Source organism: Symphalangus syndactylus, chromosome 17 (genome assembly GCF_028878055.3).
Source record: "Symphalangus syndactylus isolate Jambi chromosome 17, NHGRI_mSymSyn1-v2.1_pri, whole genome shotgun sequence".
NCBI lineage: Eukaryota > Metazoa > Chordata > Mammalia > Primates > Hylobatidae > Symphalangus > Symphalangus syndactylus.
This window is the reverse complement of record NC_072439.2, coordinates 72,385,318-72,408,586: the sequence shown is the minus strand read 5'-3', so window position 1 is coordinate 72,408,586 and position 23,269 is coordinate 72,385,318. Positions and strand designations below refer to the sequence as shown.

General features: G+C 41.8%; 1 long non-coding RNA gene across 1 annotated transcript; it reads right to left on the bottom strand.

Annotated features, from left to right (window-relative positions):
- Window positions 1-11,994: 11,994 nt before the first annotated feature.
- On the bottom strand, window positions 11,995-22,064 carry LOC134733073 (uncharacterized). The gene is made up of 3 exons (XR_010116647.1): window positions 21,939-22,064; window positions 21,391-21,441; window positions 11,995-12,102 (listed from the first exon to the last, which is right to left on the bottom strand). It is a non-coding gene; the product is annotated as an uncharacterized lncRNA (long non-coding RNA).
- Between the last annotated feature and the right edge of the window lie 1,205 nt (window positions 22,065-23,269).

The following is a 23,269-nucleotide window of genomic DNA, read 5'->3' as shown; positions in this document are numbered from 1 at the left end:
AAACCAGAAGCTCTCTTCTATCAGGAATATATTTGATAATACAATATATACAATTATAAATGTGCCATATACTTTTTTCTTATGATAGAAATTCCATGAAATTGAATTTATTAGAATTCTTGAGTTTATAGCCTATGCTTGTGATATTTGACAGCTTTCTGAAATTTGTCACTTGTTTCAGTTTTTCTTCTCTTCATTTGGCACCTACTGTGTGTCAAATGCTTCACTGGTCTCTGGGGATATACAAGTGAACACAGCAGGCCCTTATGGCACTTGCCTAGGAAATTGTCAGATCACCACCAGTAAAATGAGAGGGCCTCCAAAGGACTTCTCTGTGAACCTTTGGTCACCCAAAAACTGTAACTGCCACTTCACTATACACTTAGGTTGATTTTTAAAAATCTGTATGTCTCCCTGTAGCCTAGCACTGGAAGATAGACAAAAACAAAAGAGAACTAGTTGACATCTATTAATAAAACAGAACAAAACAAGACAACAAAGGCAAGACTGCAATAGTGGCAGAGACCAACTTTCTGTATTTGAGGTTGGATCTTGACTTTTTTGGAATTTTATTTCAGCTATTTTTATCTTAATGAAAACTATATAATAATGATGGCGAAATGTATAAGCTGTGAAATCCTGTGTTTCTGGATGCAGTAGGGATACTCAATGGGGTGAAACAGGAAATATCATAAAACCCAGGCACTATTATGCTGGAGAGACATTTTAAAGGTGCAGATTAGCCTGGAATTTGTCTATTAGCTCAAAAGCCATAAGTTTATAAAACTCTCCCTACCACCACCGACAGCAACCCAGAACATATCAGAATTAAAAGCTCAAAAAGATAGTGCAGAGAAATGCTCTGCCATTTAAATAGAGACAACACACTTCCAAGTAGTAAGCAACTTCGGCTGGCATTTTGCAGAGTGTATTAAAAAATAAATCTTCTTAAATTGTAGCATGCAATGAAGACTTAAAGAATGAACTTTAAAAATCATTGCCGCCAAGAGATTTGTGAATTCTCTAAAATGGTATTGAAATATCTGCTATAAGAAAGAAGCCATTTCAAATACAGATGGTGAAGGTGGTAAATATCTTCAGAAAGGGAAATAATCTATAAATTTACAGTAAAGGAAAAAGAGACATTCCCTTGGCATCCTTAGCTAAGGGTTTCAACAATTCCTAGTTAAGGATTGAAGGGTTGAAAGTTATTATCAGACTGTATGCTCTTTATTATTTTTTAATGTACATACACCTAATAGGTATGCATATGGGTATGGGTATGGGAGTGGATACAGACATAGATATATAGATACATGGATATAAACACACCCATTCTGGAAGGGCTATTATTGCATACTTGATCTTTTATCTTTATGCATCAAACTTCTATACACATCCACACATGGTTAAGTAATATAATAGTAAAGTATATTTAGTTTTCACTGTATTGAGTGAGTTTAGTCAATTTTACCCTCTTTGTTGTCATTACAATGTCTCTGCTTCATTACCCTCTCTGGTGAACTGAAAAGACCTTGACATCAGATCTTGGTATAAAATTTGATTCTTCCACCTGCCAGACATGAGACCTCAATCAAATTGTGTAGTCTCCAAGTTGGTAAAATAAGAAGAATAAGACTGATGCCCAAGGCTACTTTGCCCAAGATTAAATTATGTAATATATGTAAAGTTTCTGTAACCTACCACCCTAAGGGAAACTTCCTGCCCATATTTTCTGTTCACAGGGACTAGTGTGCCACGTATAGAACAACGTAACCTCCCCTATTAGTTTTGGCCCTGGGTGGTGACCCACGCTCTGGCACCAGAGAGGAAATGACCCCAGTCCCTGGGCCTGTGTCCTCTGAGCCTATAGGGGCAGGGGCTGCCCCATTAGCCCTCTGCATCCATGGAAGTTGTTCTTCCTTCGTTTCATTTCATCACTGTCCTTTTCAGTCCAGGCTGGCAGTATTTCTACTGGTATAAAATTCTCAGAAACCTTACTGGCCTTCTGTGCAACTCATGGAAATCCAAGCCATCAGACAAGAGGTCTTCCAGACTTTTAGATAACTATATCTCTATTCCTGGCTTCTGCTGAGATGGCTAATGGGATCCATGAGTTAAAAGCCTACTCTCTTTAGCAAAGGCTTCTCCAGACACACCCTTTGCCCTCTTTCCAGAGAACACTATCTGGTGAGGCTGAGACTCAGCCAAAGCATCAAGTGCTGGTTTCTTTTTACTTAGCAGTTTATTCTTCAATTTATTTCTTTCTTCTCATGTTTTGTTAAAAGCAATGAGGAGAAACCAGGTAGTACCTTCGATACTTTTGTTAGAAATTCCCTCAGCTAAATATCCAAGTTCATTGCTTACAAGTTCTACTTTCTAACACAGCACAATTCAACCAAGTTATCAGCCACTGTATAACAAGGATCACCATTCCTCCAGTTTTCAACATTTCTTCATTTCTGTCTGAGACTTCACCAAGCACCTTTAATGTTCATATTTCCAGCAACATTCTGTTCATGTGAAAAATGTATTTTCTAAGACAATAGTAGGTTTCTCCAAAGCTCTCCTCTTTTCTTTCTGAGCCCTCACCAGAATCTCCTTTAATGTCTATATTTCTATAAAAAGTCTTTTCAAGGAAATCCATGCCTTTTCTTTCATGCACCACGAAACTCTTACAACCTCTATCCACTACCCAATTTCAAAGCCATTTCTAGCTTTTTAGATATTTATTACAGCAGCTCCCCAATTCCTGATACCAAAATCTGTATTAGTTTTCTAGGGTTTCCATAATAAAGTAATACAAACTGGGTGGCTTAGACAACGGAAATTCATTGTTTACTGTTCTGGAGGATAGAAGTCGGAAATCAAAGCATTTACAGGGTTGCTTCCTTCTGAGGGCTGTGAGGAAAGGAGCCATTCCAGGCCTCTCTCCTTGGCTTGTAGAGGGCTGTCCTCACTGTTTGTCTTTACATAGCTTTCTCTTTGTGTGCCTGCCAGTGTCCCGATTTCTTCTTCTTATAAGAACACCAATCATATTGGACTTGGTGCCCACACTACTCTAGTATGGGCTCATCTTAATTATTTATAACTGCAATGCCCCTATTTCCAAATAATGCCACATTCTGTGGTATTGGGGATTAGGATTTCAATATATGATTTTTTTTGGTTGGGTGGAGGACACATTTTAACCCACAATATCTCCCTTACATGGTACCAGTTGATTAGGCCAGGGTTGGGCAGTTGATCTATATATTACTAATTTATAGTTGGCCTATGACATTATCTAGAATGAACAAGTAACTCTTGGGCATTTAACTTGAAAAGTCTAGCATCATCCAGAAAGTTTGCAGGAAGAGCTAACCCTGAGAGAAACACAGAGAAGAGTCCCTGAGGTAAACGAGGGTTCCTGAGCAAGCCAGTTATGTGGGGGCAGCAGCTCTGAGTCTTGAATAAGCTGAGATATGTGATTAGGGTAAGGATATAGGGCAGGGAGAAGTAGCAAAAGGAGACTCAATAAGCTACACATGGAGAAGGGCAGACAGTGAGCAGTGGAGTTAAGTGAAGGCAGAGCACTAGAGGATAAATAGGTTCAGTATCACAGCCGAGGCCCCCGGAAATGACCAGGATATGGTTCCAGGCCCCATGAGGCCAGGTCCTGCTGTGGCCCCTGCTCCTGGAGTCATGATCTCTGTCTCCTTCCTAACTCCTTTCTTACTGTCCCCTCCCCTAAAAAACCCCCAACACCTCCTTGAGCTAAGCCAGGTACAATACCAGGAGCCCAATTAAATTAGCACCTAATTCAAGGATGGAACAAAGTTGGTCCTCAGCAGTGTTAGTTTCCATCCCTCTTCACCAGCTGTTAACTAGATCAAGATTCTGGTGCACAAAGATACCAGACTAAGCAATGGCCCTTCCATGGTGGTTGGCTCATTAACTCCTCTTACTCTTATACGGGTTTTAATGAGTTAAGGCACTGTCAGATGCAGCTTCTTTCAGGAACACATCCTTCAGACTGTACAAACCTTGGTACAAACATTAGGAATTGTTACGCTTAGAAACTCTCATTTTTATGCTTATAAACTGAGAAGAGGAGGTCATCACAGAGCAGTGGCTTTCCTTCTCTTTAGTATGCAATAGCAAAGGTGGGAGAGGAAAAAAGAGAAAACTGATGAGAGAAAAAGAGATGGCTGACTGTTGCTAAGCAACCTTTGTTGGCAAAAACTCTAAAAACAAGAATCATGAGCTTGTAATTGGGCCAATATCTTAGAGGATATTTATAATTCCTGAGAGATTTGTTTTCAGACCATTCCTTTTTGTAATTGAAGCACTTAATCACTTATTTTAGAGATGGTTGTCATAATTACATAAAATTTTATCACTTAAAGCTAATTTTGGAATGTCACTGATTGAGTTCCAAGTATTTGCAGAAGATGTCTTAAGTTGTTTTTTTTAATGAAATATGCATCAGAATATATATGGTTTACACATGAGTACCATGGCTCTCCATATCTATAGGCAAGTATGCATCTCTCTGTTGCTGTTACAGCACTGGGAATGGAAGGGCAGCACCAAAGCTTACCGTTTACATAATTACAGTCTTGGATAGGGAGATTAATTCATCCTGATTTGCCCAGAACTTTCCCAAGTTCAGTACTGAAAGTCATGCATCCCAGGAACCCCCTCAGTCCTGGGCATACCAGAACAGTTGCACACCTTATCTCTGATCTTATTGTTGTACCTAAGAGGGTTAGATTGGATTTGCAGTGGGCCCTGGGGCTAGAGTGTTCTTGAAAGATCTTTTCTGAACACCACTGTACTTCATATGTTCATATGAACTTTATATCTGGGGATTCCTCTGGGCAACTAGCTAGTTTGAACTTGATGGGCTTTAATTCATTTGGTGGAGCCTCAAGAAAGAGTAGTTCAGTGGAATCCACTGGAACTCCTTGGGACTGAGAGTGAAACCAACCTGTTTCCTTAATCTGTATTCTGGGCCCATATCTTCAGCTCAAGACTTCCAACCTCTTGTCGAACCCTAGATGCTTTATATATGTAACAAATTCCTGTCTATAACATCAGTCATTATACAAAGCAATTCCAAATGGGTATGGATGTAGTGGGGGTCTGCCATGGCAGATGTGTACTAGTAAAGGGATGTGCAATTTGAAAGAGAAAGCCATCCTGCAGTTCTTACATGTATCCCAGGGAAGAGGCTGTTCCCGCTATGGGAGCAGTCACATCCTCTCACACCAATACAAAAGCGTTCTTTCGAACCACTTTGGCAATCAGAGGTTTGGGTTAGGCACAATAAATTGACCAACTACATATCTACTTGCCTTTGAGGTTCTTGGCACATGGTACTGTTGACTATGTGATCAAGTGACCTGCATCCTGTGATCAGTTGACTATGTGATCAATTGACTTGCATTCTGTTATCTAGGGCACATAATCATAAGGTAGGCTATGCATCACAGCAAACTGAATTCAATGTGGAGGGCCCAGGAAGGAGGTATTCAAGGTGAATAAATAGTTAGAAAGTAAGGTGGCTAGAACAGTGGTAATTTAACTTAGTAGAGATAAGACTGGGCATGGCGCAGTGGCTCACACCTGTAATCCCAGCATTTTGGGAAGCCGAGGCAGGCAGATCACCTGAGGTCAGGAGTTCAAGACCAGCCTGGCCAACATGGTGAAACCCTGTCCCTACTAAAAATACAAAAATTAGCCAGGCATGGTGGCTCATGCTTGTAGTCCCAGCTACTCAGGAGGCTGAACCTGGAGAATTGCTTGAACCCGGGAGGTGGAGGTTGCAGTGAGTTGAGATCATGCCAGTGCACTCCAGACTGGGTGACAGGGCAAGACTTTCTCTTAAAAAAAAAAAAAAGATAAGACTGAAAGGTAATAATCAATGCTCATGTAGATAAGGATTATTTCAGCTAAGGGATAGGTCTTGTACTGAAATAGAGCAAATAAGGGAAATTGTGAGCAATCCAAATATGCCAGAGTTAGGTGGAACATCCTGACATTCAACATGTAATAATTATATCTCATCTGGCAATACAGGGATGCCCTATATCCAGGGTTAACAAAGGATTTCCCAAGGCTTGACCTGATAATTCTCTGTGTTAATCAGTTTTGGGACTGCAGGAAAGATCCTAGATGAATGTACCACCACAGGTGTCCCTAATAATAATCCATGGTATCTCTCAATGCCTTGAATGAATACCAAAAAATTCTACAGTGATTTTTGTGTGTGTGTGAGCTGATGGCTAAGAGGCTGAGAGTTAAAATAGGACTAGGCAGTTACGTTGTAAAGATGTAGAATAAAACTCAGTTGATGCCCTTAAACTCAGCATGATGCCATTCTTTCAAATGAATAGAATTATGTTTTAGGCTGGCATTAAGGAGGGACAATGATGTTGCATATTTAACTAACAAATGCTAAGGGAGTTATAAGTGGATTTAAATGAAAAACTTTGCAGGTGAAGAAAGATAGAAAAAAGCTGAGAGTAGAAAAACAACAAAAAGCTCTCATCATACTTTATTCTGGGAAAACAAGGGTACCAGTTTCTGGGTTGACTTGCTTATGTAAACTAAAGCATTTTTAAAGTGTGCAACCCATACACTATCTTCCTTAACACTGAATGAAAGGGTGGTACTATAAGTCACAAGAAAGGTTATAGTGGGGTGAGTCAAGCGAATACTCAGAGTTCCAAAATTCTGAATTCAATTCTTTGGGCTCAAGGGATATATTCCTACTTATGTATTACTGAAGTCGACAAGGAATTGGTATGGGGCTTGGTGTAAAGTAGGAGACGGTTGGGGAGGTTCAGAGATGGCTTTTTTATTCCATCTATCTTGTTCTCAGATCCATTCACAGACACAGGAACTTAACCCGAGACTCTTAGGGGCAACCTGTGGCTAAGCCCTCAGTCAGCAGAGCTCATTTTACCTGCACTATCTTCCTTGCTCCAACCTCTTTCCTCCACTACATACACACACACACACACACGCACACGCACACACACACATGCGCACACACACACGCACATGCACACACACATACACACAGTCCCTAAGCCCTTTTAGGTCATTTCATGACCAGCTTTCCACTTAGTATAGCACATCAGCCATCTTCTGCTCCACAGGGACTAGAAAGTGGGGACATGCTTCTTCAGATCCTGACCTAGGAGAGAATCTCTACAAACACATTTCCTACTAGAACAGCTACAAATCTTATTGTGATCAATGAATGTCTGTTTCTCTCTCAACCTTAAAGCCTTCCTCCTAATTCTTATCCTCAGTAGTCACCAGAAAAGGGAAACTTGTCCTGACACAAAAGCATTTGAGGTTTATCATCTTTAATGCTCGTATCCCAGAGCAAAATGGTTGGAGAGGCTGATTCAGGAAACAAAGATTTGGGCCAGGGAGAAAGGAAGGAAGAAACGGGGGAGAAAAGATGTGAAAATAAACAAGGAAAATGAAGGAAGAGAAAAGAAAGAAAAAAGGTAATACCGTTCTCTAATTTGCCAGTGGAAGGAGTCTATGTCCCACAGACTGTATAATAGGATGACAGGAGTCACATTCTCTGTTCTCTTAGGACTTTCGTCCTTGCCATTCCTTATCCCCAGAATGCTCTTCCAGCAGACTCTGGCTTGCTCCCTTGCTCCCCTTTTCCTCTCCTCAAGGTCAGCTTGCCAGGGAGGCCTTTCCTGACTACCTCTGACCCCTTGTCTTTATTCTTGCCCTTTATTCTTCTTGTCTAGCACTTATCACTGCATAATAACCAGTACTACTTATTATGTTGTTACTTGTTTATTGTCTATTTTCCCCATGCTAAAAGGCAAGCTCTGTGTGAACAGGGACTTGCAGGTCCCCAGAACAGCCATCCTCTGCAACATAGCAGAAGGTCCTTAAGTATTTATTGAATGAAAATTAGGGTAGGGCTTCCTCTGGGAGCTTTACTGATGTTTTCAGGATTCACTCTATTGGTTTCAAGCAAACAAGATGGGTGCTGGGGTATTAGGCCTATGATCAGTGCTCTTCAGCTAAAAGAATAAACGTCAGAACCAACCTGGGTACTCCTTGATTTGTAGACCACCAGATGCTTCCTGGCAGACTAATGTCTTTCCTCTTGTGCTAAGTGAGGAAGAACTCTTAATACCTGGGTGTGAATGACCAAGGGCAATGGCCTTTCAGACACTGTGAGCCTTTAGAAGGGTAGGAATTCTTGAAGGATACTAGCCAGTTGCATACAGGTCAAAGCATCTGGGAGCTCTATTCTATGTGCTACAACCCTCGCCACTCACTCCCAACAGGCAAGTGGATGTTTTAATTTGACTAGCTGCAACTCATTTTATCTCTGCAATAATTTGAGCAGAAAAACATCTGCTTGAAAAGAGCTTTGAGACCCTAAAATAAAAAAAACAGTGACCCAAGATTAAGCAAGAGGGAGTGTGGATGTGGAAGAGTCAATTAACTGAACACTGAAACATCCCACTTGGGCTTTGGGCTCATCTTCAAAATTCTTTTCTTGTTTCATCTATTGTAATTCCCCCAGACTGCTACGGAGAACTTGCATTTTATCCAAAGTAAATATTCCAGTAGATGAAATCTAAGCAGACCGCTCTAGCACTATAAAGTGGAATTCTAATGGGTTTCTCCCACGCTGAGATTTGAGACTTTAGTGGAGGTGGGGTTGGGAGAACTATAGTTTTGAAATGAACAGTATTTTCTCTCTCTAAATCAATTTTGCTTTAATGGATCTACACCTCCAGACCAATCTGTTGTAGCAGGCTGAAAAACAAAAAGTTTCTTAGGAAATATTCCCCTCTCCACCACCAGATAATAGAAAATCTTACCTTATTCTAGATGTCTGTATCATTTTCTGCTTTATTTGCACATTGTGTATGCCTCTTTCACTTCTCATTAGCCTGCAGTATTTTTATGCTTTTCCTTAAACTTGATGGACGTCTGAGGATGACTTGGAAGCTCTCTCTCAGGAATGTCATGCCTGAGACACACATGGCTTTCCCTCAAATCAAAGATGAGTTGAACAGCTGGCAAAGAAGGTCATTAGCTTTAGAATGGCTACATTTTTAAAATTTACCCCTCCGATAGCATCAAGAAGAAAATGTAACATTTCTATGCAAGTCCTGAGCATCCTCTTTGTGCAAAGACAGATGACCACTGGACTGAGACGTTTCTGCCATTGTTTCTGCCTGAGGTCTGAGTCAGAACCCTTCCTCGAGCACCTTCTCTGTGTCCAGGATTCTGCTATACACTCGGTGTAGGGACTCTCAGGAAGAAAAGATGCGGCACAATCCTTCAGCATTCCTGAATGGCCTCTGTACTGGGGGGCTGCTCATGAATGTCCTAAAATATCTGCTCCCAAGTCAATCTTGCCTCGTTCAGTCCACTCTCCACACAGCAGCCTGAGTAGCCTTCCAATACCAAGCAGATGAGAATCATTATCCCAGCTGAAACCCTTCAGTGTCTTGCTCTGAGTAACTTGGGATAAAGTCCAACTTTTCTTTTTTTGAGATGGAGTTTCACTCTGTCGCCCAGACTGGAGTGCAGTGGTATGATCTCTGCTCACTGCAACCTCCGCATCCCAGGTTCAAGCGATTCTTCTGCCTCAGCCTCTTGAGTAGCTGGGACTACAGGTGCGCCCCACAGTGCCTGGCTAATTTTTTGGATTTTTAGAAGAGATGGGGTTTCTCCATGTTGGCCAGGTTGGTCTCAAACTCCTGATCTCAGGTGATTTGTCTGCCTTGGCCTCTCAAAGTGCTGGGATTACAGCACGAGGCACGACACCCAGCCAAAATCCAACATTTTAAATACGATTTATTCCTTGCCTAACCTTTCCAGCTCCATCTCTTACCTCCCGCTTAGAGCTCCGGCTGTGAGCAACATTTTACCTTCCTTAAACACACCTGTCCGCTTTCGCTGAGGCTCATCCCTGAGCATTTCCATCTGCTGCTTCCACTGCCTCACATTCCCAACCTCCTTTTCCTGCCCTTCATCGCCTGGAAATCCCCATTCATCCCTAATGTCTCCAGACTAGGTCCTCTTCTATATGGTTCTACACAAGAGTCTTCAACTCAAATATGTTCAGTGCAAGATTGATAAATCAGACAGGTGAAACTGACTCTATATGAGACAATTCAGAGTAGCGGAGAGTAGCAAATTGTAGAGTGCATCCTTCTCTAAATAGACAGTCATTGTCTCAGCTCCAGGCAAGTGTTGCCATTTGGGACTACAAGCCTACTTTTGCCATCTTTTCTTATTTTTAAAGAGACATTAGAAATCTATATTTTTATTGGAAATGCCTTGATGTTTAACATGTTATGTGGGCCCAGATGTGGCCTGTTGACCATCCAGTGAAATATTGATTTGCTTTAGTTGTCTTCTCTGTGGAGCTATAACTGTTTCTCAAACTGTAGTGAGCACGTCCTCAAAATGCAGAGATTTAGGCCTCACTTTCAGAGGGAGGCAGATTTGGGGGAGGCAGGAAGACAGAGGTGACAGTCTGTGTTGTTCATTGTTTTACGGTACTTATAATGCCTAGCATGGGATCTAGGGCATAGCGGGTGCTCCACAAAATACTGGTTGAATAACAAATCCTAAACTGAAGTATCAAACCTGGCCTAGTTTACAAGCTGCTGCCTCTCAAATCACCAAGACTAGTTGGGAATGAGTTGAGAGGAACTGACGCCGGCTACCACAAGCCCTCCCAAATTCCCTTCTATTTTTAGTTTCTGGAATTGAGGTTTATCCAGATATGGTACTGGATTAGGTAAAACCATGAGCATTTAGGAGATTGTATCTTTTTCCCTGACCAACTTAGATTTTTCTAGAATCAGTTGCTGAGGAGAGAGATAAGTAGTTTCACAGACAGGACAGTGAAAATCAGAAGGTGGTCTGCTTCGCAGCCCAGGGAGGGAATTCTAGCCTCCTCCTAAGCTTTTCTCTGCTGGGTCCGGATTTCAAGGTGTCTCCATATACATGAGGGCATGTCCACCTGGGTGGTAAAAAAATGTCATCTTATATGGACAGCCTGGAGTCCGTCTGGGAAGACTCCCTGCAGTGCACTCCACACCAAAGGTGGGAAAACTATCTCTTGTAAACCACATTATTTAGTTGTAAGCTATTCTGTGTTTATTTACTTTTAATTTTCATTACAAGGCCTTTACCACAGTCTTGTTTAAATGTTCCAGCCTTGTCTGGAAGGGGAGACACCTCAATATAAGCAGCACCCTTTAGGTGCCACCTGGTGGCAGCAGTAGAGACGGAGCAGTATGGTCCTAGAGTGCTTGTTAGAAATGCACATGCCCAGGCCTCCTGCCCTCCCCTAGACCTGTCTCCTTCTGGGAGTGAGGGCTAAATCTCTGCATTTTGAAGACCTGCTCACTACAGTTTAAAAAGCACTGCCTGGACCAGCGCAGTGGCTCACGCCTGTAATCCTAACACTTTGGGAGGCCGAGGCGGGTGGATCACTTGAGGTCAGGAGTTCCAGACAAGCCTGGCCAACATGGCAAAACCCCGTCTCTACTAAAAATACAAAAATTAGCAGGGTGTAGTGGCACATACCTGTAATCCCAGCTACTCAGGAGGCTGAGGCAGAAGAATCGCTTGAACCCGGGAGGTGGAGGTCACAGTGAGCCAAGATTGTGCCCCTGCACTCCAGCCTGGGCAACAGAGCGAGACTCCACCACAGGAAATAAGTAAATAAATAAATAGCACTGCCTAAGGAGAAGAGTAAGGGGAGGTGAATTTTTCCCTCCTTCATGTCTACCTTGTAACCTTGAGGTTTCATTTTGTCCAGGAAGATGGCAGGTATTTTTTCTGGGGCAGAGGTAATGCTTATTTCCTGAATGTGTCACATGGCATGATCTAATAAAGGCACACTTGGCTAAATGGTCCTAATGATTTGGACCTTTGCCCAAGGCCTCCATTTCAGCTCTGTTGCTCACTTACGTTCTCACATGAGACTTTGGTGGGCTTGTCTTGTCGATAAATATGTGGACCAAGACCCTGTAAGTAGGCCATTTCACAGTCATCCTCTTGTCTGTCTTCCTAGTAGTCAACCGCAGGAACAGACTGTTCAAGTGCATAAAAAGAGACATGTAGTGACACTCAGCAGGGAAGCAGGTCTTTTCTAAATAAGCAGCTTCATTGTTTTCCTGCTCTGTGTGGTGTTTACAGCGTGGGAGCCTGACCAGCTCAGTTGACTCAGAAACAGAAAGAAAAATCAGGGAGCTGGGAGCTGGGGAGTTGGCTCAGTCCCTGACTCACTGCGTGGTCTGTGGTGAAGTCCTCCACCACCCCCCGCTCCACCCTGACACCCTGTAACGAGAAGGAAACCACACTACTGTGCTCTGTAAGCCGAGGATGATAGGATCATGCATTCTGGTTACTCAAAAGCAGTTTGCAAATTCCAGCATGAGATGAGTCTGCTATCTGGATGTAGAGGTGAGGAAGGGGACTCTGGACTGTTGCTGAGCCACATGTGCTGTTGTTGGAAAAATGTTATTCCAGAGTCAGACCAGGTTTTAAGTCTTGGCTTTGACATTAGCCTAACTGTATGATCATGAGCAAGTCAGCTGACGTTACCAACCATAAATAAGGAAACTTAATGCAAAATGTGAGATGAGTTAGGTGATGTCTAAGGTCCTCTTGATGACCTAGCCCTGTCTAGTTCCTTCTGAGTTCATTCAGAAGGAAATCACTGTTTCTCAGGAGCACTATTTGTTGCTCTGACTTCCTTCAAGTCCTAGGTAGTTTGGTCTTGGAATAGGTACCAGAAAGCAGAATAGGCTCTATAATACCTCTTGTGTCCCTTCATATGTAGTTTAAAATTAAAGCAGTATGAAGCTATAAGGCAAGTGTTAGGAAGTACAATTCGATTCTCATTTTTTCCTACAATGAAATCTTTTTTGAAATGTTTTCTTGGAAATAGCAACCAAATTCTTTAAAAACAATTGTTTTGGTGCCTCTGATTTGCAGAAGACAAGAATGTGTGTTTATTCAGCCTCCTGGTTAACTCAACACTGGAAAGACCATCTTGCTGTCTCTGCAGGGATTCTGCTGGTAATTGAGCCTCCACCACAAGGAGGAGATAATTCTGCTCAGAGGAGAGGAATTGGGGTATGAGGTGTGAAGGAGAAAGGAATCCTGGAAAGTAAACACTCAGTGATAAACTGAACCCCATGGTCCCAGCTCAGGTTCAGATCTCAAGTCCTTGTTTTGATTCAGATAGCTGGGAAGGGAGTGGTGTTTGTCTCATGGGCTCCCTGATCCCTACTGTAAACCCAAGCTGGCTGTTTAAAAAGATTCTACGCATTATTAAGAGAAAATATCAGATCAGTAATATTCTTGTCCTCATCAGGAGCCCTTTGATCAGGTCCTTCAGGTTATGGGGCTGTCAGGTGGTACAAAGAAGAGAGTGAGAAGGCCCTGTTGATTCACCTGAGGCCTGCACCTCCAGCGTGGGGCCTCTGAGTTCCCTTTCTTTTCCCATTGTCTTGCCTTTTTCTTTCCTTGAAAGTTATGACACCACCTGAACACAGCTCTTCTGCCTTCTGGGCTGAGACTTATCCTTTCCTCTGAAGCAGAAAGCAAACAGGAGGTCAGCCACCTGCCAAGATCTAGCCTGTGGGACATGGCCAAGAACCTCCCTCTTCATTATATTCCTAGTTTCTGCTGTTTAGGACCCAGTGGACAGAGGGTCAGATGATCTCACCCAAGTGGCTGACTTACAAAGATATTGATCTTCTGTAAAGTTTGAGGTGGTGGGCTGGGGCCAGGGAATGTGATAGGAGCCCAGGCATGGAAGGCCTTTCTTGCCAAGGAGCTTGGCGGAGGACATACTAAATAATTTTAAACAGGAAGTGAAAGATCAGATGTGTGCCTTCGCAAATCACTCGGTGTTGAAAGTAGATTATGGCGAAGTAGTCAATGGGAGATACAATGGTGGATAGCGTGGGGGTAGTGTGAGTGGAAATGGGGAGAAGCATATCGATTCCTGAGATTTTGGAGGGAGCACTGACTAGTCTAGGTGATTTACTGACTATGGGGGATTGGGAGTAAGGGAAAGAGAGAAATCTAGGTTTTTAGTTTGGACAAATGAGATGATACTGAGACCATTCACTAAACTTGGAAACACGGGTGGAGGAACTATAATTTTGTCTGGATGGCGAATATTGAAATGATGAGTTTGATTTGACTATATGATTCTGAGTTATTTTTGACATGTTCAAATACAGATTCTATTAGACAGTATTATACACTTGCCTGGAATTCAGGAAAGATGTCAGAGCTAGAGAAAACCACATGGATAGTTGAGGTTGTCCGGGGAGGAGCTGCAGAGTGAGCACAGCAGAAGTCCTAGACTACCGTCCAAGGAGCATTCATGATAAAGGAAAGGAAACTTGCAAGAGGGGCTGAGAAGGAGATGCCAGAGAGGGAGGAAGAGAGTCAGGAGACTTAAAGGAGGAGTGCTCAATGGTGACAAGTGTGACCAAAGCGGTAAGAAAAGGAAAAGGTGAAGTGCCCACTGAATACAGCAAAAAGGGAGTTGTTTGTGATCTTGTTAAGGGTAGTTTTAGAGGTGTGGCGGGGACTGCTAACAAAATGCAGTGGTTGAAGAAAGAGGGGAGGAGAGAGTGAAGGGATGACTATTTCAAAAAGTTTGCCTATGAAGGGGAAACAGGAGTGGCTGGGCTGGAGGGAGGCTGTGTAGAATCAAAGGAAGTTTGTTTGTTGTTTTATTGTATTTTGTATTTAAGATGAGAGATTAGTATAGTGATGTAAAAGAAAAGAAAGAAAAATAGCTGTCAAATATGTCCAAAATGAATGAGTCTGAAGAGTGTCATGCTAAATGAAAGAAGCCAGACTCAAAAGACATCATACTGTTTGATTCTATGTGTAAGGGATTCTAGAAAAGGCAAAACTATAGTAACGGAATGCAGATCAGTGTTTGCCAGGGCCTGAGGGTGAGGGAAGGGACTAACTGCAAATGGGCAGCAGGGAGCTATTCGGGGCATTGGAAAAGTTCAATACAGGCAGTTTTTGCTTTGCATGTTTTCCATATGCCCAAATTTCAGTTTATCATAGTTTGGTTGAAAAACACCAGTTCCCCAACAACATAGTTCCAAATTTCAGTTGCCACAGTTCTCTTAACTGTAATTGCATAAAGTACTAATTCTGCTGCTAGCTCTTCAGTCTGCAAATTGTTGTGTAAATAACAGATGTGGACACGATCAGTGACTGGCTACATCCCATCTGTGACTGACCAAAGTCTGTTGGTCACTGCACACCTGTTATCCATGTCACTTGCAGACAACAAAGCATATCTCTCTGTTGACTGCTTGTGTCCCAGTGACAAAATCCATATGACATTTTACAAAAATGAGCTAATCGAAAGAGGGAATTGGCCAACAGCGATGAAATTACAGCAAAGAAATGAAAAGTGATAATGCTGGACATGAACTTAGAATTGAATGTAAATGATGTTCTAAAAGAAATAGCTGGCTGTGGCCGGGCGCGGTGGCTCAAGCCTGTAATCCCAGCACTTTGGGAGGCCGAGGTGGGCGGATCACGAGGTCAGGAGATCGAGACCATCCTGGCTAACACAGTGAAACCCCATCTCTACTAAAAATACAAAAAATTAGCCGGACGTGTTGGCAGGTGCCTGTAGTCCCAGCTACTCGGGAGGCTGAGGCAGGAGAATGGCATGAACCCGGGAGGCGGAGCTTGCAGTGAGCCGAGATCGCGCCATTGCACTCCCGCCTGGGAGACAGAGCAAGACTCCGTCTCAAAAAAAAAAAAAAAAAAAAAAAAAGAAATAGCTGGCTGTTTGAGAGACTCTAGATCTGCAGCCAGAAGAATTTAGAAAAGGTGAGCTTATTGACATCAATGAGGAAAGTAGTTGTGATGAAAAAGATGACGATGTCCCGGAAAAATTGAAGCTGATATTTGTAAAAAACAAACTTCACATAAAGGGCATTCTCAGAGAGCTATTTCATGACCTTGAAAATACAAAAGAGACAATGTTTGGAAGCAGATCCAGAGCTAGAAAGGAGTCTGGCAATTCACCAAAGCATGGGAAAGATGCTCACTTTGTATAATAGGTTACAGGACAGTCCGGGTGTGGTGGCTCATGCATGTAATCCCAGCACTTTGGGATGCCGAGGCTGATGGATCACCTGAGGTCAGGAGTTCAAGACCAGCCTGACCAACATGGCAAAACCCATCTCTACTAAAAAAATAAAATAAATTAGCTGGGCGTGGTAGCAGGTGCCTGTAATGCCAGCTACTCTGGATCGGGAGGCTGAGGCAGGAGAATTGCTTGAACCCGGGAGGCAGAGGTTGTAGTGGTCTGAGATCATGCCATTGCACGCCAGCCTGGGTGACAGAGTGAGACTCTGTCTCAAAAAAAAAAAAAAAAAAATAGGTTACAGGACAAGAAGGAGGCAAGCACTGCTCCTGCCGCTCTTGAAAAGCTTTTCACAAATAAATAAAATTCTTTCTCAGTGTTTCTAATGTTTTAAATTACAGTGTACAAATAAACATTTGCTTTACTACTTTTCATTTCTCAATTCACTGACATAAGAGTGTTTTGAATATTCTGACAAAAATGTTTGTAAGTCACAGACCAGTTGAAATTTTCCTCATTGTGTATTAACTTGGCTTTGCATGGTCTCAGATTGCATGGTCACTTTTACTATCCCGTGCTACTGTGCCAAGCGAGGACTGCCTATATCTCATTTGAGGGGTAATTATAAGACTATGCTTGTCAAAACTCATCAAATTGTATATTTAAAACAGGTGACTTTTTGTATGAAAACTGCATCTCAATAAAACTTTTAAAGTAGCAATTATATATTGAAACTGCTATTTGACTGACATTTTATTTTTATTTTATTTTATTTATTTATTTTTTTTTTTGAGACGGAGTCTTGCTCTGTCGCCCAGGCTGGAGTGCAGTGGCGCAATCTCTGCTCACCGCAAATTCCGCCTCCCGGGTTCACGCCATTCTCCTGCCTCAGCCTCCCGAGTAGCTGGGACTACAGGCGCCCACCACCACACCCGGCTTATTTTTTGTATTTTTAGTAGAGACGGGGTTTCATAATCTTAGCTAGGATGGTCTCGATCTCCTGACCTCGTGATCCGCCCACCTCCGCCTCCCAAAGTGCTGGGATTACAGGCGTGAGCCACTGCGCCCAGCTTGACTGACATTTTAAAACACGTATTATCTCTAATCTTGCAAGAGTGCTGCAGGGTGGTTATGATATCAATTTATAGATAAAAGAACAAAGGCTCAGAGAGGTGCTATGACTTTCCAAGGCCACACAGCTAACAAACACCAGAGTTATGCTCTGTGCCCTCCCTACATCAGAGGTCTCAAACTGGGCTGCTTATTATTAGAATCATTAGAGGAGAGAGATTTTAAAGTCCCAGTGTCTAGGCTGCATCCCTAACCAGGTTGGATCACCAGGGCCTACACCTGCTGTCTTTCATCTGGCCAGCATGAGATCACATGGGGTGACATCCCACATGAAAATCATTTTAAAATCTGGGTGGGGGAAGGGAGTGTCTAATTTCTGTAAATAGGAATCAGTGAAGGTTCATTAAAATTGTTTTCTATACAGAGGCCCAAACTCCAAAGCAAACTTTACTTTTACAATTTATCATCTTGTCTAGACAAAAAAAAGAAAAAAACAGGTAGAATTGAGATTTCCTTTACAATCCTTTACAATCCTTTACAATGTATGAGATTTGGGTTCTGAAAGACTTTTTAATCTCAGTTTTAACTCTGACTCTTCAATCCTGAATTTTCAAGAGTTATTGAGTACCTACTATGGCCCAGGCACTTGCTGAGGGCTTTCATACACTATCTCATTAAGTCCTTACCCACGACAACTCCATTATCCTCATTTTTCAGATGAGATTCAGATTATTTAAAGTCTAGATTTAAACTCACATCTGACTCTGAAGCCTGTACTTCTACCTGCATTACGTCATTATAATTACTAATAAATTGTTACTAAATGATATTGCCCAAACAAAATGTCTAGTAAGGTTCCTGGTGTGTGGACAACACTTAGCAAATGTGTGTTCCCTTTTCTAAGGCTCTTGTCATCAGGGTTGGAAGGGACTTTCCAAGGCCCATCAGTGGCAATGAAAAAGCAGAGGAAACCTCTGAAGAGCTTTGCAGCTCCAAGTGGGACTCTGGGCAGGAGGGGAATAAAGCAGGTGGGGTCTGGGCCTTTGATGACTAAGGGGCAAGGGCTGTGCTGGTGGGAAATTATCAAATGATGTGACTCTACATGGTGGGCTTGTGCCGGGCTTCAGGAGGCTGACACCTTGGGAAGGATACAGCAGGATGCCTGCTGAATTGTTGGAATACAAAGGACATCCGCTTGAGTCAGGTTCATTTGCCTTTGGGAAGACCTGTGTGAAGCAAGTTAATGTTATGTTTGCTACTCATGAGACAAGATATTACCAGCCACAAAACACAGGTGTTAAAAGCCTGGTGGTTAAGGGCATGGGCTTTGGAGTCAGGCATACCTGAGGTTAGATCCTGGCCTGACCACTTATTAACTGTGTAACTTTGAGCAAGTGGTTTAGCCTGATTATCTTATTCACAAAAAGGAAATAAAACTGCTTACCATCTAAGTCTATCGTAATTCATAAGTAAGTTAATATATGTAAGGCAGCTGGCACAATGCATAGCATATAGTAAGTTCTTAATAAGTAGTAGCTATTGTTATTACTGCTGAAACACAAAAGCAATTGAGAGGAGAATACTATCTTATTTCCTGTTTCATTAGAATACAATGACATGAGAGCTAAATTTTACAATAAATCCAAAGATATAGGATTCTTACCTTTTTCCACATCTTCCTTAAAGCACAACTCATGTGTGAACCTGTCTTTGATGCAATTCTTTCTTCTGTTATGTTCCCTTAGCCTGCTTTTTAATTTTTATTTTACCAGTATTATGATACTTCAGAGGCTGACTGTGTTGTGCAAATGTAGTAATCTTGAGATCTGTTTATGCATCAAGGGGCATGTTGAGTGTCCTTTGGAGAAAGTACTGAGTTCTAGTATCTTTTTTTAAAAACCAATAATTTAAATAACTGAATGGAAAGTTTATTTCCTGAGTGTGTCAATGCCAGTGTGAATCAACCAGATACCTCACAATTTGGAAGGGGTGACCATAAAACAATTAGAAAAAAGGATTGATTGAAACTGGAGTAAATGCCTGGTATTAGATCTAAGACAGCCCTCCAATACACAATCTATGAAGTAAGAGGATAATAGAAAACAGTTGTGATTTGAAGAGGGGTCAACAGTGTAAAGCTGTTTTTGAAATTTGCAGCATACAGGGTTGGGCCCAAAATGAATAAAGTCGTAAATATTCTGATCCTTTGGGATATGTGTACATAGGGAAATACCAAAATATTAAGGGTGATTATTCTAAACATTGACAAATATAAAGATGTTAAATGTAGTCAAGAAAAGTAGAAAATGAAAAAGAAAACATGAAAAACAGGAGAAAGGAAAAGGAGAATGAAACAAGGTCAGAAGAGTGAGTTAGCATTTTAGATGCTATGTAAACAAGAATTTCTCAATTTAAAAGTTACTGAAAGTTTAATAAATGTTATTAAAAGTTTCTCAGTTAAAAGTTTGTGAAATGAATGAAACTATCTCCTCGGTTACCTTGAAAGCCACATTCAAATTTAAGGATGAACACAAAGGACTTCTTTGAGTCCTAGGAGTCCATGACGCTTGGCTTTCTGGCTTGTGCCTCTGGACGCACTATGTGTTTCTAAAAATCAAAATCTTAAACCATAAAGCTTGAGTGGCTAGTGCACTTTTCTGAGGATTCAAATCAGATATTTGGATTTCTCATTCAGTGATCATCATTCAATTACATTTGCCAAACAGCCCACCAGACCCCTTTCAGACTGGAAACAAATGGGCCAGGTGAAATAGCAACAAGGGCCCATCCTACCAATACTACCATGTTTTTTCCCCAGTATGGACTTTATATCAGGTTTCAGAGTCCCCAGAGTACAATCTGTATGCCACTGGAAAAATGTCATTCCTGTTATTCTGTTGTTCCTTCATAGAAGTCCAAGGATGTACGTTTACCTGAAAGTTTTGTAATGCACTGTCTTTCATTCTGTGTCCAGTGAGTAGCCTGGCATGGACACTGTGGCAGCCTCAGTTCCCTGGGGCAGAGCATGAGAACTGGGCAATTAACCATGTGTAAAGAATGGGACCTGATTCAGTTCTGACACATTAAAGGGTCTATTTCTTGCTAGTAATCGTTCCTGCAGGATACCTTAGAAGGAAGTCTTATAGAAAGGAAGTTATAGGATTGAATTCCAAACCTACTGCTTGCCGAGTTAGGATGGATAGAACCATAATGCGTGCCCAGGTATATGCAGTGCCAATGACCTCATGAAGAAACCTAACTTGTTATTTTCAACAACACTCCTTAGAGTGCAATAAAACCACCAGAGGGTCGGTGATTCTGAAAGAATGTCTTTCCAGCTGTGGTTGTTGCCACATGAAACCCTACCTGATACTAACTGAATAATACTCTGCAATCCTGTTTCATAAAGTTGTATTTTTAAAAAATTTCTTCTGTTCCTAAGAGCCTTCTGTTCTCCTGCTACCAGTCTCAGGAGTCATCCCTCCCTCTTTGTTCTCTTCATCTGTTCCTCTTGCCCCCCACCACATAGCTCTACAAATATAATTTTCCTTTACCAACAGCTCCGTGCTTTCACTGTGCCCCAGTTAATGGTTCTAATTTCATTTGGTGGTCTCATTACCTCCCAAATTAAGCTCCCCATTGCAGCAATATTCCAGCTTAAAATAATTTGGAAATTAAGCCTGTTTTTCCACGAGGGCAAGATGCCTGTTGAAGTAACAGTGTGAGGTTGAATCTCTTTGACGAATGCCTTTTATTAACTGATTAGACTGGATTTTACTTCCTGCCTAAAGTCAGAGTCAAAGAATCTCTGAGTGTGTCTAACCACCTCTGCTCTTCTATCTGATCTGAAAATAATGGCCTAACCCTAAAGTGTTTCCCTGTCTCCCTGCTACCTGTCTTGCTTCCCAGCTCCCTGGTAACTGGTTCAGCTTCGTGTGGTGGTGGTGAAAGTTACATTTCTATGGAGAAATGCAGCAGCACATAGCAGAGTGGCAGAGAAGCTCTATTTAGACTTTGTTTATTGACCACATCACTTGATTTTTAGGGAGATCCTATGATTGGTATTCTGAGCATTTTCTGAGTTGCCTCATCGTTGGGTCAATGGCTTTATCTACTAAAAGAAACAGAAAGGGAAATTGGTTCTGTCTCACTGAGCTTACCAGAGTGGAATCTGGCCAAACTGCTAAACACCACTGAGCTTCATTCCTCACCTGTAAAATAGAGATAAATAATAAAACTTACACTGTGTGAAGATTCAATAAGACAATGTATGTAAAGGAAATAGCGTGGTGACTGAGAGGTCAGCATAGTGCCGTGAATAAGAGCTGAACTGGAGCAAGACTGTCTTCTCCAAATTCTCCCTCAGTCGTTTGCTGTCTATGTAGTTTAGGGGCAAGCCAAACCACTTGTGCCTCATCTGCCAATCTGTAGAAAGGGCGATAATAAAATTTACCTTGTAGGGTTGTTGAGAAGATGAAATGAATTAGTGAAAACTGCTGAGAACCACGCCTGGCACACAACCACAACAAACACTAAAAGTGCTTGCCAGAAAAAGTGTTTGCCATTATTATCAGAAAATACTGGTATTATTACAGCTATTAAAATAAGCTGTGGCCTTGAAAAGATTGTCCTGAAAAGCTGATACAATCAAAATGAAGCAATAAAGGTTTAACCTTTGGTCATGCGTAGACTAAGATGTTTTACTTACTTTTTCTTTTATTTGCCAAAAGGAAATAGAAAATTCAGAGGCGATGTTGACTTGGAGAGACATTCTGAGGAAGGAAGAAATCCCAGGTGACCTGGTCCTCTTCACATTCCTCAGGAAGCCCGCTGGTTTCTGGAAGACCTGCACAAAGGGGAAACCTGACCTCATAATTGAACAAAGCTGATTTTTAAACATGGGAAGACAGGGCTAATGGGCTGGTTATGAGAAGTATTAGTCCCCTTTAGGGAGAGAATTTAATATAACTGAGGTCACAGGAGACAATCTCCAATATACTCATTAGCAAATTAGTATTTTGTTGATCTTTAAAAAAGGATGAGCCGGGCGCTGTGGTTCACACCTGTAATCCCAGCACTTTGGGAGGCCGAGGCGGGCGGATCACGAGGTCAAGAGATTGAGACTATTCTGGCCAACATGGTGATACCCCGTCTCTACTAAAAATAAAAAAATTAGCCGGGCGTGGTGGCACACACCTTTAGTCCCAGCTACTCAGGAGGCTGAGGCAGGAGAATCGCTTGAACCCGGGAGGCGGAGCTTGCGGTGAGCTGAGATCGCGCCGCTGCACTCCAGCGTGGCGACAGAGCAAGACTCCATCTCAAAAAAAAAAAAAAAAAAGGTGGGGGTGGAGTCAGTTCAAAAGCATGGTGGGGAATTCTATGTTGAGGCAGTGCAGTATTTGGAGAAACTGCTGAGAAGATGTGAAATACCACACATAACTATTTTATGCCCCTGTAAGATCCTTGCCAGACCTTGATGGTGCCCATTAGTTCATTATTCCTTATGTTTTAAACTTTTGGTAGAACCTATAAGTATTATTATGTACAAGATGTATCAACTATGTTATAAACATGAACAGTGAAAAGCTATTTTTTAAACCTATATGAATCTTGTGTAGCTTTCAAGAATATGTGTCCAAAAAATACAGAATAAAAATAAAAACGTGTCCAAAAGAACCATCATATAGAGCGGTCTGGTATAGACAGTGAATTAAGAGTCATCTGGGTTAAGTGCCTTTGGGAAAATCACTTCTCCAAATTTTAGTTTCTACTTCCCCTGCTTATTCCAGAGGGTTATTGTGGACACCAAATCAGGTGATGAATGTCAGAAAACACTTTTTAAATGCAAAACTCATGTTAGGAAAACATGTTATAAATGTAAATTTATAAAGGTGAGATTGAGAGAAGCAGGATAAAGAGAGGGAGAAAATCAGAAAGACTTCAGTGAGCAGAAAAGGAGGAGGAAATGTGAGGGAAAAAAATCAACCTTCAAGATATTCAGGCATAAAAGAAGGCAGTTTGGAAGTGAAAAGATACATG